General features: G+C 35.2%; 1 long non-coding RNA gene across 1 annotated transcript; it reads left to right on the top strand.

Moving 5' to 3' along the window:
- Positions 1-9,720: 9,720 nt before the first annotated feature.
- LOC141553741 (uncharacterized) lies at positions 9,721-12,882 on the top strand. Its single transcript, XR_012485619.1, has 3 exons — positions 9,721-9,931; positions 11,130-11,201; positions 12,701-12,882. It is a non-coding gene; the product is annotated as an uncharacterized LOC141553741 (long non-coding RNA).
- The last annotated feature ends 3,703 nt before the right edge of the window (positions 12,883-16,585 follow it).

Below are 16,585 nucleotides of genomic sequence, written 5' to 3'. Positions count from 1 at the left end.
TTTTCTTGGAATATCCACAGGTCTTTGTTTGAACTTGTTTTATCCATGTATCATATGCTATTCAATGGCATAATTATTTGTAGTCTTGTCTTATCCCTCAAGTATATCATAAGCTTTTTGAGGTCAGTGATTCTGTCTTGGGCAACCTTGTTTTCTTCACAATGCCTATCCCTAGGTAGCAAATCTCAATAAATATCAAAAGGTAACATCTTTGAAAGAAGGGGTTGATTTATTCATTGTATTTTTATTCTCAACACATAGTATGGTGTCTGGAACATAGTAGATCAGGATTCTTAAAAGTTATTTATTTTTTATCATAAACCTATATGGCAATCTGAAGACGTCTATGGAGACATCAAAATATATATTTTAATTCATAATTTGTGAAAATATAAAATTTCAGATAGATACTAGAGAAAATAAGTAGTTTTTTTCCTATTTGAGCTCACACATACCCTCCCGGAATCTATGTGAGCATTTGGGGTCCATATAAAAATAGTAGTCATAGTAGAAGGAGTAGGTGTTGTAATAATAGCAGTAGCAGCAGCAGCAGCAGTAGTACAGTAGTAGCAGTAGCAATTTAATAAATACTAGATGTTTAAGAAGTACTTTTTGATTATTTTTATGAGCTAATGTGTATATTCATGTTTGAAAACTTGTTCATAATATGCTATGAAGAAAAATAAGTTCTTATTAGAGTGCAAAATAAGATTTATCCTGTCTGTAAATTTACCTTTGTTATGGTATTCCTGATTTGCACAACTTCTTACTTTAATCTACTACTATATCTTTAGTGTCTCTTAAAGCTCTTAAGACTTTTCATTATAGCTTCCATGTTGTGGAGCAATTCTTATACAAAGGGTTCTGAGAAAAGGGTTGACATTTGTATAAATGAGTCATTTTTAGTACACAAATCCAATCACTATTAAATATATTCATAGTGTGATAAATGTTGGAAGATAGCTATTCCCAGTAGCAATCATTTGTTTGTAATTAAGTGATCCACCTAGACTTCATAGAATGCTTTCTGGAGTTTTGAGATTAAACAGCTATAGAACAGAGGTCTGGAGAAAGTTACTGGTGATGGAATGCATGAATAAACAAAAAGGAATATTAAGTGCTTACTTTGTGGTAGGCGTGTGTCATGTACCAGAGATACAATAAAAAGTGTCCCTAAAAGCTTAGTACACTTTTAAGCCTTTACTAATGCACTGATACCCTGTATTTATATTCTCAGTACTTAGCATGGTGCCTACAGCAAAGTAAGCACTTAATAATTTTTTTTTTTTCATTCATGAACACGTTTCATTACTAGTTACCCCAGATTTTGTTAAAAGTCTAAATGCAGTTCTAAGACTACAGTTTACCCAGATCTGTCCCCACCTAATTAGAAACCCAGAGATCTAGTAATAACCTGAGGACTGGTAAATAAGAAACAATTTGTAATAGACCAACTAGATCTCTAAAAGGAGAAAGAATGAGTGGATCCTTTTCAAGAGTGAGCTACTTATCTGTTGCACCTTACCATTGATCTGAGCAAGGCTTTGCTTCAGTTTTATCTCCAGTAAGTCCTGTTCAATGATGTTTCACCATCATCTTTATGGCCTTTATTTTAGCAGAGTAACTTCTTTAGGGAAGCAGTGGGAAAGAGAAACTTAGTCCCTTTATAATCATTTTGGAATTGAAAAGTAAGGAGAAGCTGAGTATCTAGTTGTACTAGAAATACCCAAGAATTCTTGACTATAAGGCTTTGAAGGGGAATTATTTTTTTTTATTGTTTTTTTTGTCTGTTTGTTTTTTTGACAAGGGACTTTCAATTGTCTTGATGATGAAATATCAACCTGATAACAAAAATGCATATGCCTTGTTAGTTTAGATTATTGTGGCAAATTGTAATATTTCCATATCTGTGGACCTAAGTGATAGTCAAAAAGAGTAGTAAGAGAAGGACAGGGAGAAGAAGAAAAGGAAGATGGGAGAAGAAGGAAAAAATAGATGAGGAGGAGGAGGAGGAGGAGGAGGGGGAATATGATAATAGTAGTGGAAATAGACCAAAGATTTTCACATTACTGACAATTTTTAGTTTGGAAACTCCTTCCATATTTGCAAATAAACAACTCACCTATAATTTATAATGTTAGGATGTCCCTTGGGGGTTCTCAGAGGTTAAACAACTTATCCATTATCATATAACTTATCTGTTTCAGAGACAATTTGAATCAAATCTTTCTAACTCTAAAAGCACTCTACTATCTACTTCACAATAATGTTTGTTTTCCCATTCTTTGTTTTGTCTCCCATAAAACAAAAACAGTTTCTAGTGCTCATTTCCCTTTAATGGAAAAGAGAAGCTTTATTATGAAAATATGTGTAGGAACCAATCTGCTTTAACAAAAATGAAATATTTTCATTGAGTTATTTAATTGAGGCAACTTTAAAAGCTATTTCTGTGGGATACCAATGTTTTCAGTTCTGTTCCCTTTTAAAGCAGATCTGGGTGTTTTGTACCTCATAAGTGTCAAATGAAAACTATGTTTTCAAAGTAGCTATCGTCATTCTTATACTATTCAGGTTATAAAAGGGCTAAGACAAGAATGGAGCTTTCCAAATATTTTAAGTTTCTTTTGCCTGAGAAGATAAAGAGCAGGATTCAGAAAGAAAGAGATAAAAAAAATATGACACTGATGCTCAGAGGGGTTTGATTATTTCAGCATGTGGTCTAACAGGCAACAAATTCAGTAAGATGGGGATTAGCATAATATAATGAGACTAGAATTAGGGAACCGGAAGACTGAAACATAACTTACTGAGAAGATATCACAGTAGGCAAAGAGGCCAGGATAAAGCCTTAAAAAATGGATGAATCACCTCTGGAACATACAAATACTTATTAGGTTTTCTGTGAAATTGGTCCTCATCCTCAAGGAAGAATCTTAGAAGAATCTGAGTCTATATTGAAGCAAGACATAGCAATAATTAGGATAACTTGGTTCTAGATATTTCTAATGATGCCATGCCTTCTTTTGCAAAGATAATACAGTTACCTACAAGGGCAAGATTCAACAGTCCAGGGTGGGAAAAGACAAATTTTAACGGAATCAGCCAGTAAAAATACCAAGATGTCAGAATTAAAAACCTATGAGGCTAGGTGGAAGAAATTTGCTTTACTTACGGGAATGTGGGTGACATCACTGGAAACTAATTGCCACTTTACAACTGAAGAAGAAGCTTGTTAAAATTGATTTAGTTGAATTTCTCTTGCAGGCCAAGAGTGGGTAAATGTAAATGCTATGATCTATATAGAAGGCTTTAGTATGAGAAGCAGATTAGTGTTCATATGGAGACTCCATAAAAATGTCACAAAGACAAGATTGATCAATTACAACTAAGAAACAATTGGGCCATGTCTTGAGAGGAGAATGAGAATTCATAAAGTAGATTTTGAGAAGTTAATGCTGAATTCCTGTATCTCATTTTTTAATTGCATATATTTTAAAATACTAACATTTATCAGTTTTTTGAGTAGTCTCTATTAAGTTACATTGCTGATGTACATCTTGGTTGGTTGTATATTATACAGGTTATAATAAGATATTCCAAAATTAGATAAACAAGAGCATATTGAATTTTAGGTTGATTATTACCTATTATTTAAGCAAAAGAAAAATTTTTCTCCTGATTTTTTTAAGATGTTGAACTAATGTTGTTATATCAAGGAAGGGTAAAAGTGATCATTTTATCAACTATAAATTTCTGGAAAGTTATGGGTGAAGAAATCTTAGAGGTCATCTAATCTAACCCCTTGATTTTCTACTTCTACAAGCAAAATATGCATTTATTTTGTACATGGTATATCCTGTATCAGTAAAATTTAATGATGTTTGCTACAGATATATTTAATTTTATTGCTACTAGATCTTTGGTAAAGATCTTTGTAAGTTTAATTGGCTAAATAAGCTCACAAAGGGGCAGCTAGGTGGTGCAGTGGATAGAGCACCAGCCCTGAATTCAGGAGGACCCGAGTTCAAATCTCACCTCAGACACTTAATACTTCCTAGCTGTGTGACCCTGAGCAAGTCACTTAACCCCAACCTCAGGAAAAAAAAAAAAAAAAAGAAAGAAAGAAAAAAAATAAATAAACTTACATAGCTAAACTGATTATGATGTTTTCTTGGTATATCAAATTCACAGAATTGTAGAATCTCAGATTTCAAATTATCTCAAAAATCATTTTTTCAGGATATACCTGAGCAAGAATCATCTCCACAACAACCTGAAAAGTAGATATTGAATCTTCATTTGAAGATCTCTAACGAGGGAAAATAAATTATGCAAGACAGTCTGTATTGCTTTTGGTCAGCTCTAATTATTAGGAAGCCTTTTCTATATATGATGGCAAGAGTCATGTATATTCTGGAATTTCAGAGTTAAATGTCAATATAGCTATTTAGATCTGATATAGAAATTTGGGTGGCTATCACTTAGTATCACTTCAAGAAAAAATTTCTTCCTTCCTTCCTTGGATTCAAAGGAAGAAAGAGTAAGCCTAAACTGAACTGTGAAAATAATTATTGAGGAGTGGATAATTTGGAAATTACCAATAAGGAATTTGGAGTTCTCCAACTAAAAAAAAAAAAAAAAACAAAAACAAAAAAAAAACTAACAATTTACTGTCATTAGGTGACATTATTCAACTTTAATTGTATCACAGTTTTGCTGAACAATTTCTGTCTGGTTTTACTTAATACATGTTCGTTGCTCTATTTGGGCAGCTAATACACATGGGCTAATTTCAGGAGCTTTTTTTTCTCCCCCAGGGAGAAGGTTCTATTTTAATCTTTTAATTAGTTTGTATAGAGTTCTGCTGGTGCATGATTTTCTGTTCTGTAGTCTTGAGTTTGATATTTTTAGTCAAAATGCAAGACATTTCATTATCTTTTTCTCCTGTTATTTTTCATTGAAAAGTACTTTAAAAAGGTTTCAACAGTGTCAAGTTGTCACTGGGTCTCTCTTGGAAATTATTTGAAATGCTGGTAATGGACTCCGAGAGAAAAACTTGAACTCCAACTGAGGAGAGCCCCAAGAACAGAAAAAAGGGCAGAACTAGATGGGAAAAGAAAAAATGAACTTCCTTTCAGACTTTGAATGTCATGATATGAAGATATCTCCAGCAGCTTTTCCATTGGCCATCCCTTTTTCTGTTCAATCCTAGGCAGGAAAATGATCTGGTTCATACAGCAGGAACCCCCATGTGGTCCAAAAAATAGATAGATAGTATAGCTTCCTAAGATGGAAAATATAAAGAAGGAAAGAAGAGGGATTTCTCTTTCAGGAAGGATCTGGTGTTGCAGGATATTCATTCAAATATTATGTTTTTGGCTGTAAAATGGAAAATAAATGTGTGATATTAGGTTTCAGAATCAAATTCATACTTCCTCATTGATTAGCTTTCTAAATTGTACCAACTTATATCATCCCTCTAGGCCTTGGTTTCCTTATCTGTAGAATGTGGCCATCAGAAAAAAATTATGTCTAGAGTCTATTCCAGATTTAAATCTTCCCAATTTTACAATTGAAAATAGCTTATGCCTATTTTAGGGAACTGTACCATTGTCTACTGAAGCCCATGTCTTCTTGTGTAAGAAGCTTTTATAAACACTTAGAATTTATATTGAATATATGAGGAACAAACTTAGTAACTCGGAAAAAAAAGAGAAAAAGCAAGCCAGAAAGAAGGAAGGAAGGAAGGGAAGGGAGAGAGAGGGAGAGAGAGAGAGAGAGAGAGAGAGAGAGAGAGAGAGAGAGAGAGAGAGAGAGAGAGAGAGAGAGAGAGAGAGAGAGAGGGAGAGAGGGAGGGAGGGAGGGAGGGAGGGAGGGAGGGGGAGGGAGGGAGGGAGGGAGAGAGAGAGAGAGAGAAAGAGAGTGAGTGAGGGAGGGAGGAGGGAGGGAGGGAGGGAGAGAGAGAGAGAGAGAGGGAGGGAGGGAGGGAGGGAGGGAGAGAGAGAGAGAGAGAGAGAGAGAGAGAGAGAGAGAGAGAGAGAAAGAGGGGGGGGGGAGAGAGGGAGGGAGAGAGGGAGGGAGGGAGGGAGGAAGGGAGGGAGGGAGAGAGAGAGAGAGAGAGAGAGAGAGAGAGAGAGAGAGAGAGAGAGAGAGAGAGAGAGAGAGAGATGCATACATTTTCTTTAATGATAGGATAAATACAATGCCAAATGGTGGATTTAGGGACAACTACTCCTATTTCTTACAGACTCATTGCCTGGTTAGTTTTCTCTCCAGGTTTAAAAACAGTCTAGTAAATACTAGCAAATATTATCAATCTTTTATTCTATCTCTTTCTATCTTTGTGTGTATCTTTGCATTTCTGTCTCTGTCTCTGTCTCTGTCTCTGTCTCTGTCTCTGTCTCTGTCTCTGTCTCTCTGTCTCTCTCTGTCTCTCTCTCTCTCTCTTTCTCTCTCTCTCTGTGTGTGTCTCTGTCTCTCTCTCTGTCTCTGTCTCTGTCTCTGTCTCTCTCTCTCTCTCTCTCTCTCTCTCTCTCTCTCTCTCTCTCTCTCTCTCTCTGTCTCTCTCTTTTTCCCTCCTATTCTCTCCCATTTTCCTTTTCTTCCTTTTTTACTCTCCCTTTTCTTTTTCTAACTGAAACTTCATGTTTTACATTTTTACCTCATGTAATACTTTCATCTCTTAATCTAAAAGCTCCAAACTCAATAGAATTATACAAATTGGTATTAATGGCTGTAATTTATTAGCAGTTATCAAAAGTAGAGATAGACCTTAAAACCTTGCATATCAGGCTGCAATAAAAAAGAAAACTGTGTTGAATTCTTTTATTTTTTTCCATTCTTCTCCCAAGAGGGGTTCTCTGAGTTAGATGGTAAACAGAAATGAAAATGATCAAAAAGATAAAGGGAATTTTCCCTAGGAAAGAGTTCTAGTGATGTAGGACGGGAGAAAGTAGTTATTGATCCTTTTCATTCTCACTAACTGTACAACTGTATAGACTGTTTCAGCTTCATGTTTTCTCTGCTTTTCCAACTGACTGTAATCTTCTATTGCCCTTGTCTGCTCTCATCTAAATCTCACTGTTATCCCTACCTATTTGCATGCAAAATATTTCTTTTTGCTTATTTTATTTTTTCCTTGAATTTTGTTGCATTTAAAGTGGGGTGAAATGGCTCTCTGCTTCCTACAATGCTTAGCAAAAGCTTACAGAAACAGCTTAAAATATTTTTTTTATCCACCTTGCTTCTTTGTGACTCCCAAAATATCAGGGATCATTTGTCTTGAAAGACATCAAAACTGGAAACTTGGGATTTCCTATATACTAAAATACTTTGGGTTAGCAAGTTGCTAGCCACTGTGATTCTATGTTGTTCTATGGCAACATGGGTTTCTTTCGTTTTTTTTTTTATTATTATAACTTTTTATTGACAGAACATATGCATGGGGTAATGTTTTACAATATTATCCCTTGCACTCACTTTCTGTTTCCAATTTTTTCCATCTCTCCTTCCACCCCTCCCCTAGATGGCAGGCAATCTATATACATGTTAAATATGTTATAGTATATCCTAGATACAATATATGTGTGCAGAACCTAACAGTTCTCTTGTTGCACAAGGAGAATTGGATTCAGAAGGTAAAAATAATGTGGGAAGAAAAACAAAAATGCAAATAGTCCAGATTCATTTTCCAGTGTTTCTTCTCTGGGGGTAGCTGATTCTGTCCATTATTGATCAATTAGAACTGAATTAGATCTTCTCTTTGTTGAAAATATTCACTTCTATCAGAATACATTCTCATATAGTATTGTTGTTGAAGTGAAAATGATCTCCAGGTTCTGCTCATTTCATTCAGTATCAGTTCATGTAAGTCTTTCCAAGCTTCTCTGTATTCATTCTGCTGGCGTTTTCTTACAGAACAATAATATTCCATAACATTTATAACCACAATTTACCCAACCATTCTCCAATTGATAGGCATCCATTCATTTTTCAGTTTTTAGCCACTACAAAAAGGGATGCCACAAACATTTTGGACATATAGGTCCCTTTCCTTTCTTTAATATCTCTTTGGGATATAAGCCCAGTAGTAGCACTGCTGAATCAAACAAAGGATATGCACAGTTTGATAACTTTTTGGGCATAATTCCAGATTGCTCTCCAGAATGGTTGGATTCATTCACAACTCCACCAACAATGCATCAGTGTGCCGGTTTTCCCGCTTCCCCTCCAACATTCATCATTATTTTTTTCTGTCATCTTAGCCAATCTGACAAGTGTATCTTAGAGTTGTTTTAATTTGCATTTCTCTGATCAATAGGAACTGATAAAAAGATTTTAAAATATCAGACTATTGACAACTACATTTAAAAATCCCTTAAGTTTACTCACTATTAGTAAGAGAAATATAAGTTGAAACAAATTTTGTTTCTCCTCATACCCATTATATTAGCAAAGTTGAAAATGGTAACCAATATAGGGACTACAGGAGGACAGGCATACCAAGTACATCATTGCTGGACTGTAAATTGGTCCAAATATTTTAAAAAGCAGTTTGGAACTGTATTATATAAGTTTCCATAATGTGTATACTTTTTGATCCAGGGATACCACAAAAAGGAGTCAAAGTCAAAGAGAAAATGTCTTTAAATACACAAACATTTATGGCAGGGTTTTGTTGTTATTGTTATTGTAAAGAATTGGAAATAAAATAGATGGCTTTCAGGAAAAAAAAAGGCATGTACTTAAATGGATTTGAAGGAATTCTATTGCTTCTAAAAATGGTGAAAGGAATAGCATTTACAGATATAGAAAGACATGAAATTTATAATTAGCATAAGTAGGGAAATCCACCAGGAGGGTTGACCTTAGGTTTTATCTTAAGAGTAACTACAAGTTTAATAGTTCAAGAAAATTTAGTATTCTATGTAATCCATGTGCAAGACATTATTGAACTGGACATTTGAAGGAAGTAAGGATTTCAATTAGATAGAGGCCAGGAGGATTTGATGTAATCTAGATATAGGAGATCTTGTATGAAAAGACAATGGTTAGATAATTTTGCATGTGGGGAAGAACTTGTAGTTCAATTTGATTAGATGCAGTGTTTGAAAGGATGTAATGTGAAATGAGGTTGGAAAGATAAGTGAGGGTAGAGAGTGGAGGACTTTAAGTGTTTTGCAGTGCTAGCCCTGGATACATTGATAATACCTTTTTGAATTATATCTACTCCTGTTTTCAATGAATTGGATCTTTTGGCATGAGAATGTGAATTGGACTTAGGCTGTCTTTTATGGTTATGGAATAGAAATGGTAATGAAGCAGAGAAGAGAGGAACAATTGTTTTATCTAAAAAGGAATTTCAGCCTTCTTTCTTCTCACTTCTCCTCAATATTAGCTTGCAGCATGCTATAATAATCACAGCAATAATGCTAACGATGATTACCTTGCATTTTTATGGTACTTTACAGTTTATAAAGCATGGCTACAATCCTTGTTTTATTTGAGGCTGGCAAACAGAATCATAAGAAGATGTGGTTTACCAAAAATTGTTGTCCTTGGAGGAGAGAGAGCTAGACTCAAACTTGGGTCTCCTATACGGAAATCGAAGGGTTTTGCTTTATTTTGATTTTACATCACATCCTCAGTCAGCAGGAGCTACCATCCTCAACCCCACGTCCTGCTGAAGTATTAATTCAAATCTGACTACAAATTAAAAAAAATATGGAAATATTAGATTATCACCACTAACCCATTACAAGCCTTCACAAGAAATTATTCCTTTAATACTCTAGTATCGCCATCAGTTTCCTGGTGTTCTATCTGTCAACAGGGATTTCAAGAGTCATGTCAGCTAACATGGTAGTACAATCTTGGACTGACAGGAGATTTCAGCACCCTGGCTTCACAAAGACTTTCACAAAAGTCTCAGGTATCATTATTCCCTCTTTCCAAAAAAAAAAAAAAAAAAAAAAAGCAAAGTTATCACTAAGGTTGTAGAAAAACGAGCAGCATTTATGTTTTCCAGGCTCTTCGTGGGGAAAACACTCCCCCTGAGATCACTGAAGAAGAGGTAGTGTTTTAAATCAAAATTATACTGTCATTCATCCATCCAATAATTATTTCATGAGTACTTTCTATGTGTTTGACCTTGTTTTAAGGGATATATGGAAATATAGAACAAATAAATACTCCTCTCTAGCATCCTAAGGAAATATAATCACTTGCTCATTCAATTTCTGAGAGAGACTGTGGTTCACTGGGAATGGATTTGGGGTCCAAATACTGACATATTTAGCCTTCGATACTTACTCATTGGCTAAGCCATTATATATCACTAAATCTCACTTGCCCCATCTAAAAATAGATTAATAATCCTTGCCTTGACTATCTCACAAGATGGTTATAAACATAAAATGAGTGGGAAATATGTGGAAATACTTTGTAAACAGAAAAATCTGTATGAATATGTTTTTCCTGTTACATTTGAAAAGGAATATATTTTGATGGAAATCAAGCACTGTTTTTGATCCTTGTGTTATAAAGGAAAATCCCCATGTTATCCTACATACTGTACTTTGATGCCCACATCAGAAGTAACATCCAAAACATTTTTTTTTACAATTTGTGTGATATATTTATTGGATTCTTGTGCTTACAACCAATAGATCTAGAGGAATTATACACCAAAATGTACAGGGTAAATCAGTAAAATGCTAGGCAATGAGGAAGGCCCAAGTTCAAATACTATCTAAGATGCACAATAGTTCTATGATCCAGGGCAAGTCACTACCTTTCTCAGCCTTAGGTTTGTCATCAGTAAAATGGGTATAATACTATCATCTCCTTCACAAAGTTGTTGTCAGGATCAAATGTTATATATATTTAATATATATATGTATATGTATATGTATTTGTATATGTATATGTATATGTATATGTATATGTATATGTATATGTATATGTATATGTATATGTATATGTATATGTATATGTATATGTGTGTATTGATAGATCTAGACATAGCCTCTGAGCCTTGTTTGTTTTGATGAGGTGTCTGTGCATTGAGTTTATTTTATTTTTTACTTTTGGAGCATTGGTCTCCTAACTCTCCTTTCTCACCTCTCCAGCCTTGAGGCTGATCCCTACAGAAGGTCATTCAATTTCCCTCCTGGCAACCACACCTTAGGACTGCTCCCCAGGTAAGTGGGTTGGCCTGATTCCTGTAAGTTTTCTGGAAAGTATGTACTGAGCCCTCAGAGACAGTCTGCCACAGCCTCTCTGGCATGGATATGAATGCACTTTGAAAATTTAGTAGCATGCCTTTCCTAAAAACATCCCTGGTGAGAGTTTTATCAAATGTTGTGGCTGTAAAAAATATCCAAGTGACTTTTAATTTCGTTTCCTCTGCCTAATGAAAGAGTACAGCCTATACCCACATGAACAATATAATGCTGTGACTTTTTCTCCTTATACGATATGTAGCTGACAGCTTGAAATCAGTTGAGAAAGCTGAGTGGGACATAGAACTCAAAGGAGATTAAAAACCAGACTGTAATCTGTGTCCAGTTTGAACACATCTTATTTCTAATATGTAGGGAAGTTCATAGGAGCTGTCAGTATGATAATTCCTCTCTAAAATGAGTCTCTGAAGTGTTAGACATTTATTTACCTGCTTCTTTACTTGGGTCAGGGTCTCATCCTTATGGGTTCTGGTTGGATTTGACCCCAGTATCTTTAGCTTCTTCTCCAACATAGTAAAGTATGACAGCTATTTCACAAAGTTCCCTGTCCCCACTCTGGAAGGGCTTTCCCTTGAGAGAATGTTTCTCTAAAGTCTGTAAAGGATTGGGAAATCCATGTGGACATCACTTAAAGCAACTTTCCCTTAAAAATCTGAATAGGAAAAAAAAAAACCTACTTCTGAAAAGAGGGGAGGAGGGAAAAGAGATTGAAAGAGTTTACCAATTCTTTGTTTAAAGGTTTAAATTGAAGCTTCCATTTTTGTGGCCTTCTATGTACAATTGACTGGATAGACACTTGCTGAATTAAACAGAATTATTAACTGCTAGAGAAGCTGTTACCATAGATGGATTTATCAGGTGCCTATTCACAGACTTAAAAGGACCTGGAAAAATCCCCAAAGACTCTTTCTCATTAATGTCAAAATTCCAATATATTCCAAAAATACCTTTGAGGAGTCTGTAAAGGGGATTGTAGAAGATTAAGAAAGGACAGACAGGTGCACCAAATAACAAATGATACAGTTTATTGGTCATATTGGGGGTCATGTCTGATTGAATGCAGTATATGTATAATTTATGTGTTCCATATCCTAAAGCAAAGATTTTCTCCACTATTTATATTGTAGATCACTTGGTAGTCCGGTGAAACCTAATGGAACCTCTTCTTAGAATAATACTTTTAAATAAATAAAATAAAAAACAAAAGATTTTAAATTAGACAATTATGTCAATGTATAGCTGTAAAAATATTAAAACAAGAAAAAGTTCTTGGAAACCAGGTTAAGAATCCATATTAGAACCTAAGTGCTAAGAGAGTAGATCAAACCTGTATCACTACATACATTTTACAGTTTTCTAAAAGCTTTTTCATATCTATTATTTCACTAGATCTTCACAATCCTGTGAGATAGGCAATAACACCTTCCAAATGCTAGTATCATAATCTCTTTTTACAGGTTATAGAATTGAGTTCTAAGAAAGTAAAGAAATCACCTCAAGATCACATAACTATTAGCAATGAATAACTCCTTAGACCCAGAGGGATGCAATAGAATAAAAGGAGGGTGAGAGATGAAGATGTCAGACATGCAGTTGGATCTATCACACAGTCTACAATACTTCCCAAGTGTGGCCTAAAACCAGATTAAAAGGTAATGGGGAAGGGGGCAAGATGGGGCAGCTAGGTGGTATAGTGTTTAGGTGAGAAGGACCTGAGTTCTAATCTAGCTTCAGATACTGAACACCTGGGCAAGTCACTTAATTTCAATTGCCTCAGGGAAAAAAAAAGTTATGGGAAATATATGTTAAATAAATAACATCACATTTTAAGCTTAGTCATTATGTGGCCTTCAGGATTCACCATGTACAAATTATGATCTCCATTTCTATTTGCATTTGAGACCATTGACTTAGCAAGATGGCTATGGTTACTTTGTCTCTTTGAAGCTTGCAAAACCCTTTCTCCACAATATCCCCAGAAGTTTGTTATCCCCATTTTACAAATGGGAAAATTAAAGCTTAATGAGGACAGAGAATGTGAATCTAGGAAAAAAATGTACTGGAAATCAGAGGATCTGTGCTGAAATCCTGATTGTAGGAGTATAGGCAATTTCCTTATCTTTTTTCCCAGCCTTGATTTTCTCATCTGTTAAATGAAGATAATAATTTCACCAACTATCTCAGGAAATTGTGAGTAAAATATTGTAAACCTTAAAGTGCTATGTAAATATGAGTGTGTGTTTTACAAAGGTAAGAAGTACTAGAAATGAGGATGACATCCCAATTCCTGTGAAGCATCTGAATCCTGGCTTTCTGCTGTCTCCATGAAGAAAGGCTGATCACTCTCATCCTGTGAACCTTAGGATGTGCCCCAGTAAAATGTTAAGATTAGACTATATGCCTGCTGAGGTCTCCTCCCATGCTCCAATTGGGTGATCTTTATATTGGACATAATATTTAACTTGTTAATTTTTTTTGGTTCATTTACACAACAGTAAATCTTTTAAATAAAACACATTTTAAAATTTTTAATTTCTGCTTTTCCACTCTAAATGTGACTTTTACTGGAATTAAAACAACCCCCCAAAAAAAACAAACAAACAAAAAAAAAAAAAACCCTTAGACTTAGCTCTAGAGGGCACTGCAGCTTCAGCCAATCAGCATTCAAATTCTAGGATTAGTTTTACAGAATCTCAAAGGTAGTAAGGACCTCAAAAATTATGTGTATTGACTAAGACATGAATAGATATCTCCTCTCCTGTACAAGCCCTACCAGAGGTCATCTGCCTTCCACCTGATGTCAGGGAGGGCTCATGAATCTCAAAGTGAAATGTAATGTGATAAAGATCCCTCTCTTTTGGCTCTCCAAAATTGTCTATAAAGAAATGTATCCATAAAGAAATGTGTGTGAGTGTGTGTGTGTGTGTGTGTGTGTGTGTGTGTGTGTGTGTGCTGGAACACCAATTCTAGTATGTGCATCTCTGTAGGTGGTTGGGTAAGGGCATGTCCAGGGATGAGGCAGAATTTGGGTCTGTGTCATTTCCTGTGAAAATTCTATAGCAAAATATCCAAAGTGTTCTATTATTCTCACCTTTTACTTCCTATTCCTTATATTAATTTAATTTTATGAACATTTTTTCCTCTCTCTTCTATCCTATTTTTCTTATTAAAAACCCAACCTCCAAAAACTTTATTACAATTATGTATGGTCCAAACAAACAAATCCCTACATTGGCCATGCCTAAAACACAGATATCTTAATCTGAACTTTGCATCCATTGCCTTTCTCTCAGGACTCAAGTAGTATGATATATCAACTTAATGCTGTGTTTGAAAGAAAATAAAATATCGGAAGCATAGTGAACATAGTACATCAAGGGAGTTAGAAGGCTTGAGTCCTATCTCTAGTACTTCCTTTGACCAGCTGCATGGTCTTGGACAATTTATTAGTATTTTAAATGTCTGACTTTCCTCATCTTTAAATGGCCAGTTTGCAGCAGATAATTGATAAAATTCTTGTTTGGTTATTTGAAAGATTTTGAACTCCTCAAAGACACAAGTTGTCAGAGTACCAATTGTGAAACAGACTTGCTGTGGTGGAAAGAATACTAATTTCTGGGGCTGAAGCCTGCTTTTGCTCTTTCCTATCTGCAGGACATTTTCTCTCTTTGGCATTTAGCTCCCTTCCCTGCAAAATGGTGGTGTTGGAGTAGATAGTTCTTTTTTTGTCCTTTAAAAATATCCTTTACAAATGTAAGAAATCCTTACAACTTTTGCCAGTGTTTTCTTTACCCTGCATTTCCCTTAGGATATTGGAACTAGGGACAATGGCAACTACAGCTACAACTTTCCATCTACAACTCCAGATTTTCCTGTCCTCTGCTTATCCCATAAAAACCTCCCTGTTTAGTATACATTCTTTTGGTTCCCAATTATTAAATATCTAGTGTCCTATTCTCCAATAGTTAGCATGATATATTCACTGAAAACAAGATTCCCAGAGTGGAAAGGCAGTTAGGGTCTCTATGCTTTTGCCCTCCTCTGTGCCTCAAAGCTATGGTGTTCATCTCCTCATGTGTGCTTCAGCTGACTTTTATAAGAGGCTTCTCCTGATACACCCACACTTAGCAGTTAGCATTTGTCTGCTATCCAAATCACTTTTCATTTACTTTTCAGGCACTTTGTATTTTCTAGAGTTCTTGTTTTTTAAACAGACAGGAAGACCTTGTATGGGAAGAATAAGTAGATGAGTTTGTCTGGAATGTTGACTGGGTGAGGGGAAGTAAAGTGAAATAATTGATTTATGATATATCAGATCATAGATTTACTTTTTATCAGGCACTCTTGATGTCTTTTAAGAAAAGAAGCAGTTTATCAGAACTTATGCCAGGGTTGAGTAGTGGGGATAACTGTGGACCAGGGTTCTTTGCTATCCCTCAAACTATAGCAGGGCTATGACCAATCTAACACCCCCAGCACTAAGCTTAGTCAGACCCCTTCCCAGCCCAGCAGTTCCTAAAAATATTAGATATTTGAGATATCTCTCTTAAAGTTGTTTATCCTTCCTTATTCATCTTTTAATTCATTTAGGCTTTCATCTCTTGGCTTCTTTATTGTAAGGTCATATCTATGATAACATTGGCATTAAGTGCAGAACCTAGTTTTGAAGTAATTCTGGGAAAGTAATATATTTTTCTAGTCTCATATTTGAATGTTCAAGATAATTACCAATTTATAAGTTTGGATTATGAGCTATTTACTCATAGACAACTCCCTAGAGTGTGATAGCAACTAATGACCTGTGGGGAATCCTTCATTTTAAATGGGGTAGAAACAAAACAGCAGTGACCTTGGGGGAAATCTTTCTTTGGCTTGGCAACAAGGAAAAGACCAGGGTTTTTGCAAACTGATCATTCAACCCAACCTGTGGGACAATAATCACAAAAGTATTTTTGATTGTCAAATAGGATATAAACATAGAGCATTATTGTTGTTTAAGTCTCATTATAGGAAATAAATTAGGCAGAATCTTTTCTTGAGGTGGGAGCTAGTTATATTCATAGTAGACATCTGAGGTATATAGACAGAAGGGATTCATTTATTAGATGAAAAAAATGGATAAATGGATGGATGGGTGAATGAATAAAGATGTGTGGATTTGATTCCTTTAGATTCTTGCTTTCTGCTAGCTAATATGAAAAGCTCATTAAAGCCAAAGTACTGATGGCTGCTGGTGGCTTAGGCTGGTTTCGCCTGAAGCTCCCAGAAAGAAGGTATTTTGGTACCAACTACCTAATTGAGGCATGTTGCTATTCCAGTATGCACATAACATTATTAATCTT

Source organism: Sminthopsis crassicaudata, chromosome 2, assembly GCF_048593235.1.
Source record: "Sminthopsis crassicaudata isolate SCR6 chromosome 2, ASM4859323v1, whole genome shotgun sequence".
In the NCBI taxonomy this organism is placed as follows: Eukaryota; Metazoa; Chordata; class Mammalia; order Dasyuromorphia; family Dasyuridae; genus Sminthopsis; species Sminthopsis crassicaudata.
The sequence above is the reverse complement of the archived record's forward strand: the minus strand, read 5'-3'. Positions and strand labels throughout refer to the sequence as shown.